This window comes from Phascolarctos cinereus, unplaced genomic scaffold (assembly GCF_003287225.1).
Source record: "Phascolarctos cinereus isolate Bilbo 61053 unplaced genomic scaffold, phaCin_HiC Scaffold_5;HRSCAF=322, whole genome shotgun sequence".
NCBI classification, from domain to species: Eukaryota; Metazoa; Chordata; class Mammalia; order Diprotodontia; family Phascolarctidae; genus Phascolarctos; species Phascolarctos cinereus.
This window is the reverse complement of record NW_027555958.1, coordinates 151,614,012-151,626,560: the sequence shown is the minus strand read 5'-3', so window position 1 is coordinate 151,626,560 and position 12,549 is coordinate 151,614,012.

The following is a 12,549-nucleotide window of genomic DNA, read 5'->3' as shown; positions in this document are numbered from 1 at the left end:
ATCGGTGTATTGGTGTCCCAGCTTCAGGTATTTCAAAAATTTGGTAATCATGACATTAGTGTCTTCATCTGAGTCTGATAGAAACACTGATTAGAAGAGAGGTGTGGATGTTCAAACAAAGGCATGATTTCCACCTCTCCAATACAATATATAGAAACGATTCCTCCTTAAATACAAATTAGATTACATTTCACAGAATCTCAAGGGTTGGAACAATTGCATGTGTCTCTCTTAAGTGTTGGAACTCTGAGATTCTGTGACTAAGTAATGAACCTTACATAACAACCATTTCCCAAAACAACCTTTTACTGGAGGTCACTAGTGTGGATGTTATAAGTCCAACAACAGGACCAGACCAGTTGTACTTGTTCAGTTAATAATGCTATTAATTTTTAAATTATAGGTTAATGTATAGACACAAAAGCACTGTAGTTATACTTGTAATGGCTCCAACATGCTTTCTAAAGATTGTTATATCTACCACCAATGAGAAATTGGAATTCATTTATCCGCAAAGTCTGGATACTTTCTTCCAACATCTATTGGCAGCAGTTAATAGATTTCCTATCAGTAGTCTGCAAATGAGGGCCATTTGGCTATTTGCTAGAGATGTCTTTAATCTCTCCCTATCTACTGGTCCTTTCATAGTGCCTGCAAACAGTCTCCCGATCCTTAAAAAGAAAAAAAAAAACCTCTGTAAGTCCTGCCTTCTCTGCTGCCACTCTAAATCTTTTTTTTTTCAGTTAAACTCCTTGGCAGAGCCATCTAAACTTGGTGCCACTACTTTCTTCTCATTCTCCTCATAACACTATGCAATTTGCTTTCTGACCTCATCACTTAACTGAAATTGCTTTTTCCAAAGTTGCCAGTGATTATACTGATCACCAAATCTAATGGCTTTTCTTTATTCTCCTTTCCCTGTATGTAGAATTTGATGCTGTTCATCACTTTCTCCTCCTGAATATTCTTCTTTCTGTGTTCTTGTGACACTTCTCTCTCCTGGTTCCCCTCCTACCTGTCTGACTACTCCGAAGTCTCCTTTGCTGATTCATCATCCATGTCGTGTTCAAAGAGCCCTAAGTCTCTCTCCTGAGCCCCCTTCCCTTTTCTCTTTAAATGTTAATGTACCTCAACAGCTCCTATAGGTTTAGTTACCATCTTTTTTAGATTATTCCTAGATCTTAGTTCCTAGATTCAATCTCAGTCTCTTGAACCCCAGTCTCACATCACTAAATACATATTAGACGTTTCCAATTGGATCTCTACTAGTCACCTCAAATTCAATATGTCAGAAACAATTTATTGTTGTGTTTTTCTTTGCTTCTCATTTTTCTTTTTTCCTTTTAATCCCCTCTTCATTTTAATCACCCAACATCTCCCTCTTGTGTGCTTTCTTTGACTTTGTCATTATCTCCAGAAAGTAATCTTCCTGAAAGAGCCTATCTCATTATAATGTTGTACCTCTTTAGTTCCTCCTGCCCATGGGGCCCCTCCCTCTGTCTAAGTAGAGAAAGTGCACGGTAGGCATATGGAGAGCTCCTCCCAGATCCTCCGTGTAAGGAGGGTGCCCAGGGCAGCCATTTCATAATTTCCTAGTGATCGCAGAACTTCATGATGCTGGGTACCCTCACTCCTCCCTCTCCCAACTTTTCAACTTCTTTTTAGTATATTGTCTCCCCTCATTAGATTGTGAGCTAGTTGAGAGCAGGTATCTTTTTTTTTCCCCTTTCTTTTTATCCCAGCACTTAGCATGGTGCCTGGCAATATTTGTTGACTGACTTACTGCATGACGTATATTATAGTCTTTCCCCTTCAACATATGTGTATTTGAAGCCTCAGCATCCATCAGATATGTTTTGTTTCTAAATTGATTTACCCAAAATATTATCACAACTCAGATATTCAGTAGTTTGTTTTCCTGTTTACAATAACAGGATCTTATTTCTGGGTCCCACCTGATAATCCGTATTTGTAAAGTATTATCTAAATGTACTGTTCTCTCATTCCATGGATTTTAACCCTTTTCACTCAGTTTTCCAGATTGCATCATTCAGTATAATTTATATCATAGATTCTCTGGTGCCTGCCTGAATTTTTATGTACTCCCATGAGCGAAACGGGAAACACTTTTGCTAGTGGCATTGATAGTCATAGTTATTGCTGCTAAATGTGTATCACTTGCACAGTAGCCTGTGTTGTGGGTCAAGATTGACTTAGACTAGTATGTTGATTCAGGTACAGGATTAGTACAAAATGAGATCCTCATAAACCATCTGATGTTTAAGAAAGGTTTACTGAACCAGAGCATGGAAAGGATGAATATCATCCTGTCATCAGCAAATAGTGCTGTATCAGGTAGGTGCAGCCCCTCCCCCCACCTCAATTGAAAAACATTATCTAGTTGCTCATCAACTGTATTCCCTCAAATTTGACTGAGCAGGATCATTCATAGATTTGACCTCCCACCCCTTGTCCCTCATATGAACCAACATCTAATCAAGTCTGAAGTCATTTGTTAAATGCATGTCCTGTGCTAGACACAAAGCTAGGTACAGGAATGAATTCAGAAAAACGCAGGATATGTGAACTTTTAAGTGTGAAGTAAGCAGAATCAAGAAAGCAATATACATAATGACTACAGCGTAAATGTAAAGAATGAAAATATGAAACTAAGTGCTGTGTGATTAGAATGATCAAGAAGACCTTGGAAAAGAAAAGAGAAAAATGTGCTTCTCTCGGTTTGCAGAGGTAGGGGTTTAGGTGTATGGAACATGGAATGTTATAAGGTGATTTGTTTTGCTGAACTACTCTTTTTTCCCTTAAAAAAAAAAAGTCTTTGATATGAGGGATAACTTGTTAAGGAGGGAAGGGAAGAAGGACATAAAGGTCAGAAATGAAAATGACAAAAACCAGATATAATTTTTTTAAATCCTTTAAGTTGCTGTCTTCATTTGTCTATTTTCTGTTACTGCTATTCAAAACATAATCAGGAAAAAAAATCTTCTTGCTGTCTTCCTCTTTTTTATTTCAATCAACATGGAACTGGGTTACATTATAGATTTCATAAATTTTTGTCAAATCAGTGACTTGTTGCCAAATGGATCATATTATCACTGACCAATAAGAAAAAGAAAGTAGCACCCAATTTTGTCGTGTGGTTTCTGTTACCTCAATCCTATATCTAATTAGAATAATGAAAGAGTGAATGCCTTCTCAGGTAGAGCTTACTTTTTAGAATGTGCGTGGCACTTTTGTTTTGTCACTCCATAATGTATTTATCATATAATATTATATAGCTGTCTGTGCTGGACTGTAAACCCCTTGAAGACAGGGACCCTGTCTTAACTAAACTTTAAAACACAGTCCTCCCTGTGATCTCTATACTATTAGCACTTAAATGTTCATTGTTATATCTATGTCTACCTATCATACATAGTAGAAACTAAAAATTGCCAGAATTGTTGGATTTACACCCTTCATAAATAGAATACGAGGCATCCCAAAAGTCTTAGTGCAGTTTTGAGCTTTAATAGCTTAAGGCTATTAAAATTAAGCTTTAATTTTAAGTCTGAAATAGCTTAAAACTGCACTAAGACTTTTGGGACACCCTGAAAATTAGGAAGACTTAACCAAGACTGGCTCCTATCTGCAAGAAGCATAATTTAATAGAAAGTATAACATATAAGTCCATGCTAAGTGACAAATCATTGGTCTTAGGATTGGACTTCAGCAACAAGAGCAATCACTGAATTGAAGTAAGTGGTGGAGGAAGTTCCATGAAAAGTGAAAGCTTAAGTTGAGCTTGTTGCCACTATAACGCTGTGAGCTTCCTCTTACAAGAGTACCCAAAGCACTACCCCAGGTTTCAGGTGCTTTGTAGGTCAGTATTTAATCACAACTATAGTCCTTCAGCACTCATTGGTGTACTCGCCTTTCACTGAGGACAGCTGGGTGGACTGATGGATTGAGTGCTTGGACCTGGAGTGAGGAAAGCCTGAATTGAAATCTAGCCCAAGTAGCTTATCAGCTGTGTGACCTTGGACAAGTCACTTAACTTCAGTTTCCTCAATTGTAAAGTAGGGATAATATTAATTCAAAGTAAAAGATATTTAATTAAACAGGATTAACCAAATAAATGACAAGAAATGCTTTTTTATCCACTGGAGGGGACACTTTTCCATAGATTGTCAAACCATCAGTGGGAGGAAGGGATACATGCTGGGAACATATGATCAAGGAATATGCAAGTGAAGGCACGTGCATCCAGGGAATATCTGTGAAGAAGCATACTTATGGCTAGGTCACACACATAGTCAAGGTAACTCACACATCTAATGCTGAAGAATCACCAGTATCTTTTGGTAATGTCATCAAGCAGCTGTTTTCTCATTGAGCAGGCAGAGGTGTATTGCTGTTCTCTTCTCTTTAAATACTGCCTTCTTGGTTGGGCATCCCTAGTTTCTTTCCCATGGGACAAGTGGTCTATTACCCTTTTGCTTTATCACCTTAGAGCTGTCTTTAGCTTTTTTGTGATGAAGGCCCAGCCAGCCACATTCATGTATGACTCTTAGTCATTTTAAGTTATGTCCTTTGAATTTCTTCTATTGCTTCTCCCAGTCCCTCAGTCTAAAGTCTTAACTGAGTTATCATCTGGATGATAACATCCTTTTAACTCCTATTGTACCCTTCAATGAGTAGTTCACAAGTAAAACCAGTTTGCTATTATATATGCTTATTAGGTCAGACAGTACTCTTAAGACATAATCATTAATCCATGTAATCAGATTTTATTGACTGTTAAACAATATAAACATCAATCCCTTTAGGAGCAAACCAGTGACCTGTTTCTTAAAGTTCCTGATTAGTGTTTTTCATACCAGTGCTCACATTCAGGTTCCGTTTCTGCCCAGCTACTAATCATGTGTCTCTCTCCAAGATGACATTATGTCTCTGTCAATCAGTATGTTCTTAAGAGAACATGGAATACTCAAATTTCCAAGTTTTGGCAATGCAGGAGTCTATCTTAGTCCTAACCCAAGAGCAGCAGACTGATGACTGCTGGTAGGTTTTTGTGGTTCTAAGGGTGTTTACAAGTTACATCTAACTTCTAATTGGTGATCAATTATCAAAGCATTAATTCTATCAGTAAGTTTTTATCAGTTTACCATATTTTTGGTGTTTATATGGGAATATATCATTAGTAATGTTTACCAGATTTGGGGGACATACAAGTCATTGTCAAACGTTATCAATCGCACACTAACCTTATTACAGAAAAAGAAGCAGTTTATATAAGAACTACTTAGTTACAAAATGGAGGCTTAAAATAAGATGAAGTTGCTCATTCTAAATTAGCATACTTGTTCCCATTACATATTCCAGGATCAAGAGCCTGGGTTCCCTTCAAATCATAATGTCTGGTACATAGTAGGCCCTTAATAAATGTTTATTGAATAAATAACAGATACTCCACTTAGGAAACCTGCAAAAAAGCTGGATGGAGCTTCACTGAGGAGATGCTTTCCAACTCCATATGATGTTCCTGGTTACCATGAAAATCGATAGAAAAAAAATGGAAGAAATATAAAGAGGACCAGGTAGGCCTAGTGAAGCCGGTGTCCTTTGTCCCACTTCTAACTAGTAACTAAAACCTTTGTAGTCCTTGAACTATTTTACATATTACCAGATAGCCCTTTTTTTTAATATTTTATTTTCTTCCAATTACATGTAAAGACAATTTTTTAACATTTTTTAAATTTTGAGTTCCAAATGTTCTCCCTCCTTTACCTCCCCTCTCCCTAAGACAATTTTATGTAAGTTATATATGTGCAATCAAGTAAAACATTTCCTTATTAGTCATGTTGTAAAAGAAAAAACAGATCAAAAGGAGGAAAAAATGTGAAAAAAAAGTGAAAAATAATATGCTTCAATCTGCATTCAGACTCCATTAGTTCTTTCTCTGGATATGGATAGCATTTTTCATCATGAGTCCTTTGGAATGTAGACAACCCACATCTTGAGGGAGGGCTACTGCAATTTAGACAGAAATAAGCAGAGACAACCAGAGATCAGAACAATTCTGGTCTCTCCTCAGGGGGACATGGGTGAGAGTAGAGCACAGTCCAGCACAGGCCTGGCCCACAGCCTGGGCCCCAGCAAACCAGGAGCAGGCCTTGGGAGCCACTGCATCAACAGCAGCAGCAGCTACGTCCAGAGTTCTCAGCCCACAGATGGTAAGGGGATGAAACAACTGGTCAGAAGATTACAGGGGTTTCTTTGCTAGTACTGAGGCAGTATTCTCTTGCTTTGCCCATAATCAGATCAGGGTCACAGTCCTGGATGGCAGTCCCTGGGCAAGGAGGAGAACAACAGAGCTTGTGGCTATAGTGGAGTAGGAACCCTCCTCACAGTTCCAGGGCAAAAAAAGAGTGCTTGTGGTCACTCACAGACTAGAGCATAGGCCAGGAAAGTAGTAAACAGCTCTCCTTAGTTCAGGCCTGCACAACATACAGCCAGTAGGCTGCTTGCAGCTCACCAAAGGATTTTGGGCAGCTGTCACATGACCTGTAGCAACCAACCATCATTAGTCTCTCTCTAGTTTAGTCTATCTGTGGCCTAAAGAAGTTTACAAGTTGTGCAGATCTGCCTTAGATCATATTACCTTGGAAAAACTGAAAACTTACAGGTCTCCAGAAGTATCTCTGAAAATAGCTGTGTATCGCCCCTGAAGCTTGAGACGGTGTACTTCCACCCTGGAAGCAGAGCCCTACTTTGACAAAGAGTTAAAAGTCAATTAATAGGCTGGGAAAATGAGCAAACAACAGAAAAAAAATTCTGACCATAGAAAGTTACTATGGCGACAAGGAAGCTCAGAACACACTCAGAAGAAGATAACAAAGTCAAAGCTCCCACATCCAAAGCCTCCAAGAAAAATATGAATTGGTCAAAGGCTATGAAGAGCTGAAAAAGGATTTTGAAAATCAAACGAGAGAGGTAGAAGAAAAATTGTGAGGAGAAAGGAGAGTGATGCAAGAAAATAATAAAAAATGATTCAATAGCTTGGTAAAGGAGACACACACAAAAAAGTTCTGAAGAAGATAACACTTTAAAAAACCAGCTAGGCCAAATGGTAAAAGAGGAACTACTCTAGGATCTTTGTGGAAAAAACCCCAAATGGGGTCACAAAGAGTCAGAAACAACAACAAGGAAGAATGGAAGAGCTCAACCCCTATCCTGGGCTTCCTAGTGGAGAAAGATGTAAAGAGCCCAGTTCCATAGCCAATGACGAGAAGAATGCCTTAAAAAGCAGAATTGGTCAAATGGAAAAAGAGGCACAAAAATTCACTGAAGAAAAAAACTCCTTAAAAAGTAAAATTGACCAAATAGAAAAGGAGGTACAAAAGCTCACTGAAGACAATAATTCCTTAAAAATTAGAATTGAGCAAATGGAAGCTAATGACTGTGAGAAATCAAGAAATGATAAAATAAAATCAAAAGAATGAAAAAAATAGAAGACAATGTGAAATATCTCATTAGAAAAACAATTGAACTAGAAAATAGATTGAGGAGAGATGATTTAAAAATTATTTGATTACCTGAAAGCCATGATCAAAAAAAGATCCTAGATATCTTTCAAGAAATTGTCAAGAAAAACAGCCCTGATAATCTAGAACCAGAGGATAAAATAGAAATTTGTTTTTGTTTTTGTTTTTTTGGTTGGGCAATGGGGGTTAAGTGACTGTTGGTGAAGTTATGAACTGATCCAACCATTCTGTAGTGCAATTTGGAACTATGCCCAGAGGACTATAGAACCATGCATACCCTTTGACCCAGCAGTACCACTATTAGGTCTGTATCCCCAAAGAGATAAAAAACAAAAGAGAAAGGACCTATATGTACAAAAATACTGATAGCAGCTCTTTTCTGGTGGCAAAGAATTAGAAATTTAAGGGATACCCACCAATTGGGGAATGGCTGAATAAATTGTAATAAGTGATCATGATGGAATACTAATGTGCAATAATAAATGATGAGCAGGATGCTCTAAGAAAAATCTGAAAAAACTTATATGAGCTGATGCAAAGTGAAATGTACTATGTACAGAGTAATAGCAATATTGTAAGATGATCAGCTTTGAATGACTTAGCTATTCTCAGCAATACAGTGATCCAAGGACTTATGAAAAAAAAATGCTATCCATCCCCAGAAAAAGAACTGATGGTGTCTTAATATAGATTGAAGCATATTTTTTTAACTTTATTTTTCTTGAGGGTTTTTTTTTTGGTCTGTGTTTTTCTTTTCACAACATGACTATTATGGATGTGTTTTGCATGATTACACATGTATACCCCATATAGAGAATTGCTTGCCTTTTCAATGGGGGGAGGGGAGAGAATTTGGAACCCAAAGTTTTAAAAACGAATGTTAAATATTGTTTTTACATGTAACTGGGGGAAAATGAAATAATAAAAGGGGAAAAAAAACAATTTCTATTTTGGTTCTTTTCATTACCACAAGACTTGGTGCCACTACTGTTAAAGGATATTTTACTATATACATTTGTTTTCTAAGCCTTGAGAAGAGTGAATTGATCCTGTATCATTTCCTTATTGATCCTATTTACAGTTAATTGTTTTGTCCTGTAACTGCTTAAGTCATGGTTCTCTACCTCTGAACTTGGTTCAGGATGTAGCTGGTCTGTAGTGGGTTAAGCTTAAAAATCTAGTTCTCCTGCTAATCACTGATCTATTCTTGCCTCAAGGAATTTATCTGGGGGACCTTGGGGGAATATGTGTGAACACAAGGGAATCAAGTATCTTTATACCACCAAGCTATCCTTCAAGGAATGTCTGGTTTGCTGTCCAAAAAGGTCTGGTCTGTTATCTCTAGACCTTGCATCTGCACTTGAATAATGAGCACTTCTTAGTCTCATGAGAAAAGAAGGGGGGTTGTCACTAGCCCCCATTACCAAATTCCCAACCAATTTTATTGTTTCCTGTGCCTCAGCTCTGTAACCAGTCATGTTGCCCTCAATCCCAAGATGCCATTTACCCTGTTCTGTTTTTTGTTCTGTCCTCGCCAAAGCCTACATAAGAGGAACTGTCCTTTTGCCCAAGGTCTTTGGCATAAATGAAGGCAATCCACTGACCTTTTATTGACAGGCAGCATGCTCCTGTTAATACATATTATCTTGCTCAGAGAATTGCCCCAGTTTACCTTCTTGTTAAATTTAAATCACTACAGCCTTTAATGTAGCCTTAATTCTCTAGGAAGGAAGAGAACATGGATTACTGTGCCCAGAAAAGAGGCAACTTAATGGTCTTAAAGGGGCCCAGATTTAGGCTCAGGAGCTACTTTACTGTAATCTCCTAAATCAGTACAGGTTACATCATATCTGTTGTTGCTAGAGTTGGGACTCCTACATATTGCGAAGTCATTTGGGTTCCTACCTTTCTTCTCTTCACTCCAACCCTTTCAGTGGTGGTAACAGTTTCTATTTTAGCAGTGGTTGAAGCCACAGCCATGCCAGTGGTTTAGACAGCAATTACATACACGCAAATTCTTTAGTGACGATAATAACTATAACCCTAGTAGCTTTTCCTTTTATGAACCTTTAACAATTGATCCAGCTGTTTCAGTAACATTAAAGTAGATTTTTTTTTTACATTCTCAGTTTCTCTGTAAAGGAAAGGACTGCTATAGGGAAAGGCTTTTGTATGTGTATGTTTTAGACCAACTTCTATAAATCAAAAGGGAATTGCAAAGAATCTAATTTGCCCCTGGAATTGCAGCCAACTGTTTTATCCCTGTTGGAAAAGATTATAATCTCTATCAGGAAATTCACACAGTTGTCTCTCTGATGGTCTCCCTGCTTCCAGTTTCTCTCCTCTCCAACCCATCGTTATCAAAATCATTTTCCCAAATCACATATTTCCTAAAGCATATCATTCCTCTGCCTAAGAATCTTGAGTGAGTACATGTTACCTAAAATACAAACTCTTCCATTTGCTTTTTAAAGCCGTTCACAATCTGGTCCTAGTCTGTGTTTCCAAAGATTTCATATTACTGTTTTTCTTACGCTCTTAAATTCCAGATGAATTGGTTTACTTGCTGTTTCCTGAACTTTCCTTCTCCCATCCCTGTGTCTTTGAACAGTTGTCATCCATGCCTCAAATATATCCCTTTATTATTTCTTCCTGTTAAAATCCTGAACTTCCCTCAAGGCTTTAACTAAGTTGCCATCTTCTAGAGGAATTCTTTCTTTCTATTATATACATATATAATTCCCCCCGCCAATGACATGCTAAAACTTTTTTTTAACATTTTTAAAGTTTTGAGTTCCAAATTCTATCCCTCTGCCCTTCCTTCCCCTCCCCCCTCCCTGAGACAGTAAGCAGATATAGGTTATAAGCACATATACATGTGCAGTTGTGTAAAACATTTCTATATTAGTTATTTTGTACAAGAAGAGTCAGATAAGAGAAAAAGAATGAAAGAAAGTGAAAAATAGCATGCTTTAGTCTGTATTCAAACAACATCAGTTCTTTCTCTGAAGGGGGAAAGTGTGCTTCATCACTAGTCCTTTGGGATTGTCTTGGATTGTTGTATTGCTGAGAATAGCTAAGTCATTCACAGTTCTTCATAGAGCAGTATTGCTGTTACTATGCAAAACATTCTCCTGGTTCTACTCACTTCACTATGCTTCAGTTCATGTAAGTCTTTCCAGGTTTTTCTGAAATCATCCTGCTTGTCATTTTTTATGGCACAATAATATTCTATTACAATCATATGCCATAGCTCGTTTAGCCATTTCTCAGTTGATGGACATCCCTTCAGTTTCCAATTCAGGAATTCTTTCTTTTTCTTTTTTTTTTTTTTTGCTTTTAGGCAACTGGGGTTAAGTGACTTGCCCAGGGTCGCACAGCTAGTAAGTGTCAAGTGTCAAGTGTTTGGTCTGAGGCCAGAATTGAACTCAGGTCCTCCTGACTTCAGGGCCGGCGCTCTATCCACTGCACCACCTAGCTGCCCCTCAGGGATTCTTTCTTGATCCCTCAGTTGTCAGTGCTCCTTCCTGAAATTATCTTATTCCTTATCTGTGTGAATGTTGTATCTGTTCCCCTCTACCTGTACAACATGAGCTCCTTGAAGCCAGGAGCTGGTTCATTTTTGTCTAGTGTGGTACCTTGAATAGATCTCCTAAATGCTGTTGTTATTATAATGATATTGCTATAACCAAATCAGATTTATTGAGTGTAAATACACCAAATTCTTCTATGAATCAACAACTTAATAATCTGATCCCCTCATTTTATGTGAAGAATCTCTAGCCTACACTAAGCAATCATCTGGCCAATTCTGTCTTACTACAGAAACCAATAGCAACAATAGCTCATTTTAAAGTTTGCAAAGTAGTTTACATATGGTAACTCATCTGATCTTCATAATAACCCCTACCATTTTACAGATGAGGAAACTGAGGCACAGAAAGTTTAAAGGACTTGGCATGTGCCACGAACCTGGAAAGTACTCTGAGACAGGCAGGATTCAAACTCAGGACTTCCTGACTCTCATTCTTCCTTTGCTCAGCCACTGCCTCAACTGATGTTCACTACACTCATCTTTGATTGGCTCCACTTGTATTTAATGGAACCCATACACTAATTTGTTGCTTTCTACTTAATTCATTAATCCCTTCAGCTCCCAGAACCTCGTTTTCATCTCAGCCACCACACAAGACCTTACCATTCTCCCAAACTATTCCATTTCTAAGATTCTAAACTCTGCAATTCCCACCTCTCATCAAAATTTCCTGTCCTTCCATCTCTCCTAGTTTGAGTGAGAGTCTCTTCTTTGTTTTCATTATGATTTCTCCTCCTTTATCCTTCCCTGTTCTTTCACTGCATCATCCCTGTTCTGGTTTCATCACTCTCCCTGTACAGTCATAGCACAAACAACAAAGCATTGCTTTCTACGTTTGAACCCTTTGCTGCAATGTCCTCTTTACACCCTGCTAATCCTCCATTTTAAGTCATTCCCCCAATCTCTACTTCTTACCTTCTTCACTCTATTTCTGAAGTGCTTAATGCTGGTGGAGGAAGTTCTGAAACCAAACAGATCAGATCCACTACAGACATATGACCTAATTTCAACAGGAACTTGACTGTTGAACAGTAATTCACTAATTCATCTCTAATTGACTCCCTATCACACTTAACATTTTCTTTCCTTAAACTTTGATTCTGTGTTCCCTGCCTCCTCTGTGCCTCAGCAGATGTCCTTGCCTCTTTCTTTTGTGAGAAGCCACCAAATACAAGCTTCCTCAGTTCCCTGGTATATTGCAAAACCTCTCCACATATTTACTCATTCTCTCCCTTCAGTCTCAGATGATGAAGTAACCCTTTTCCTTGCCAAGGCTAATTCCTCCACATGTATCTTTGACCCCATCCCCTCTCATTTCCTATAGGAACTTGTGCAATTAATCATTCCCCAGAACTCTCCCCTCCCTAGATCTCATCTTATTCCTCCCTTATTGACAATTCAAGTAATTGC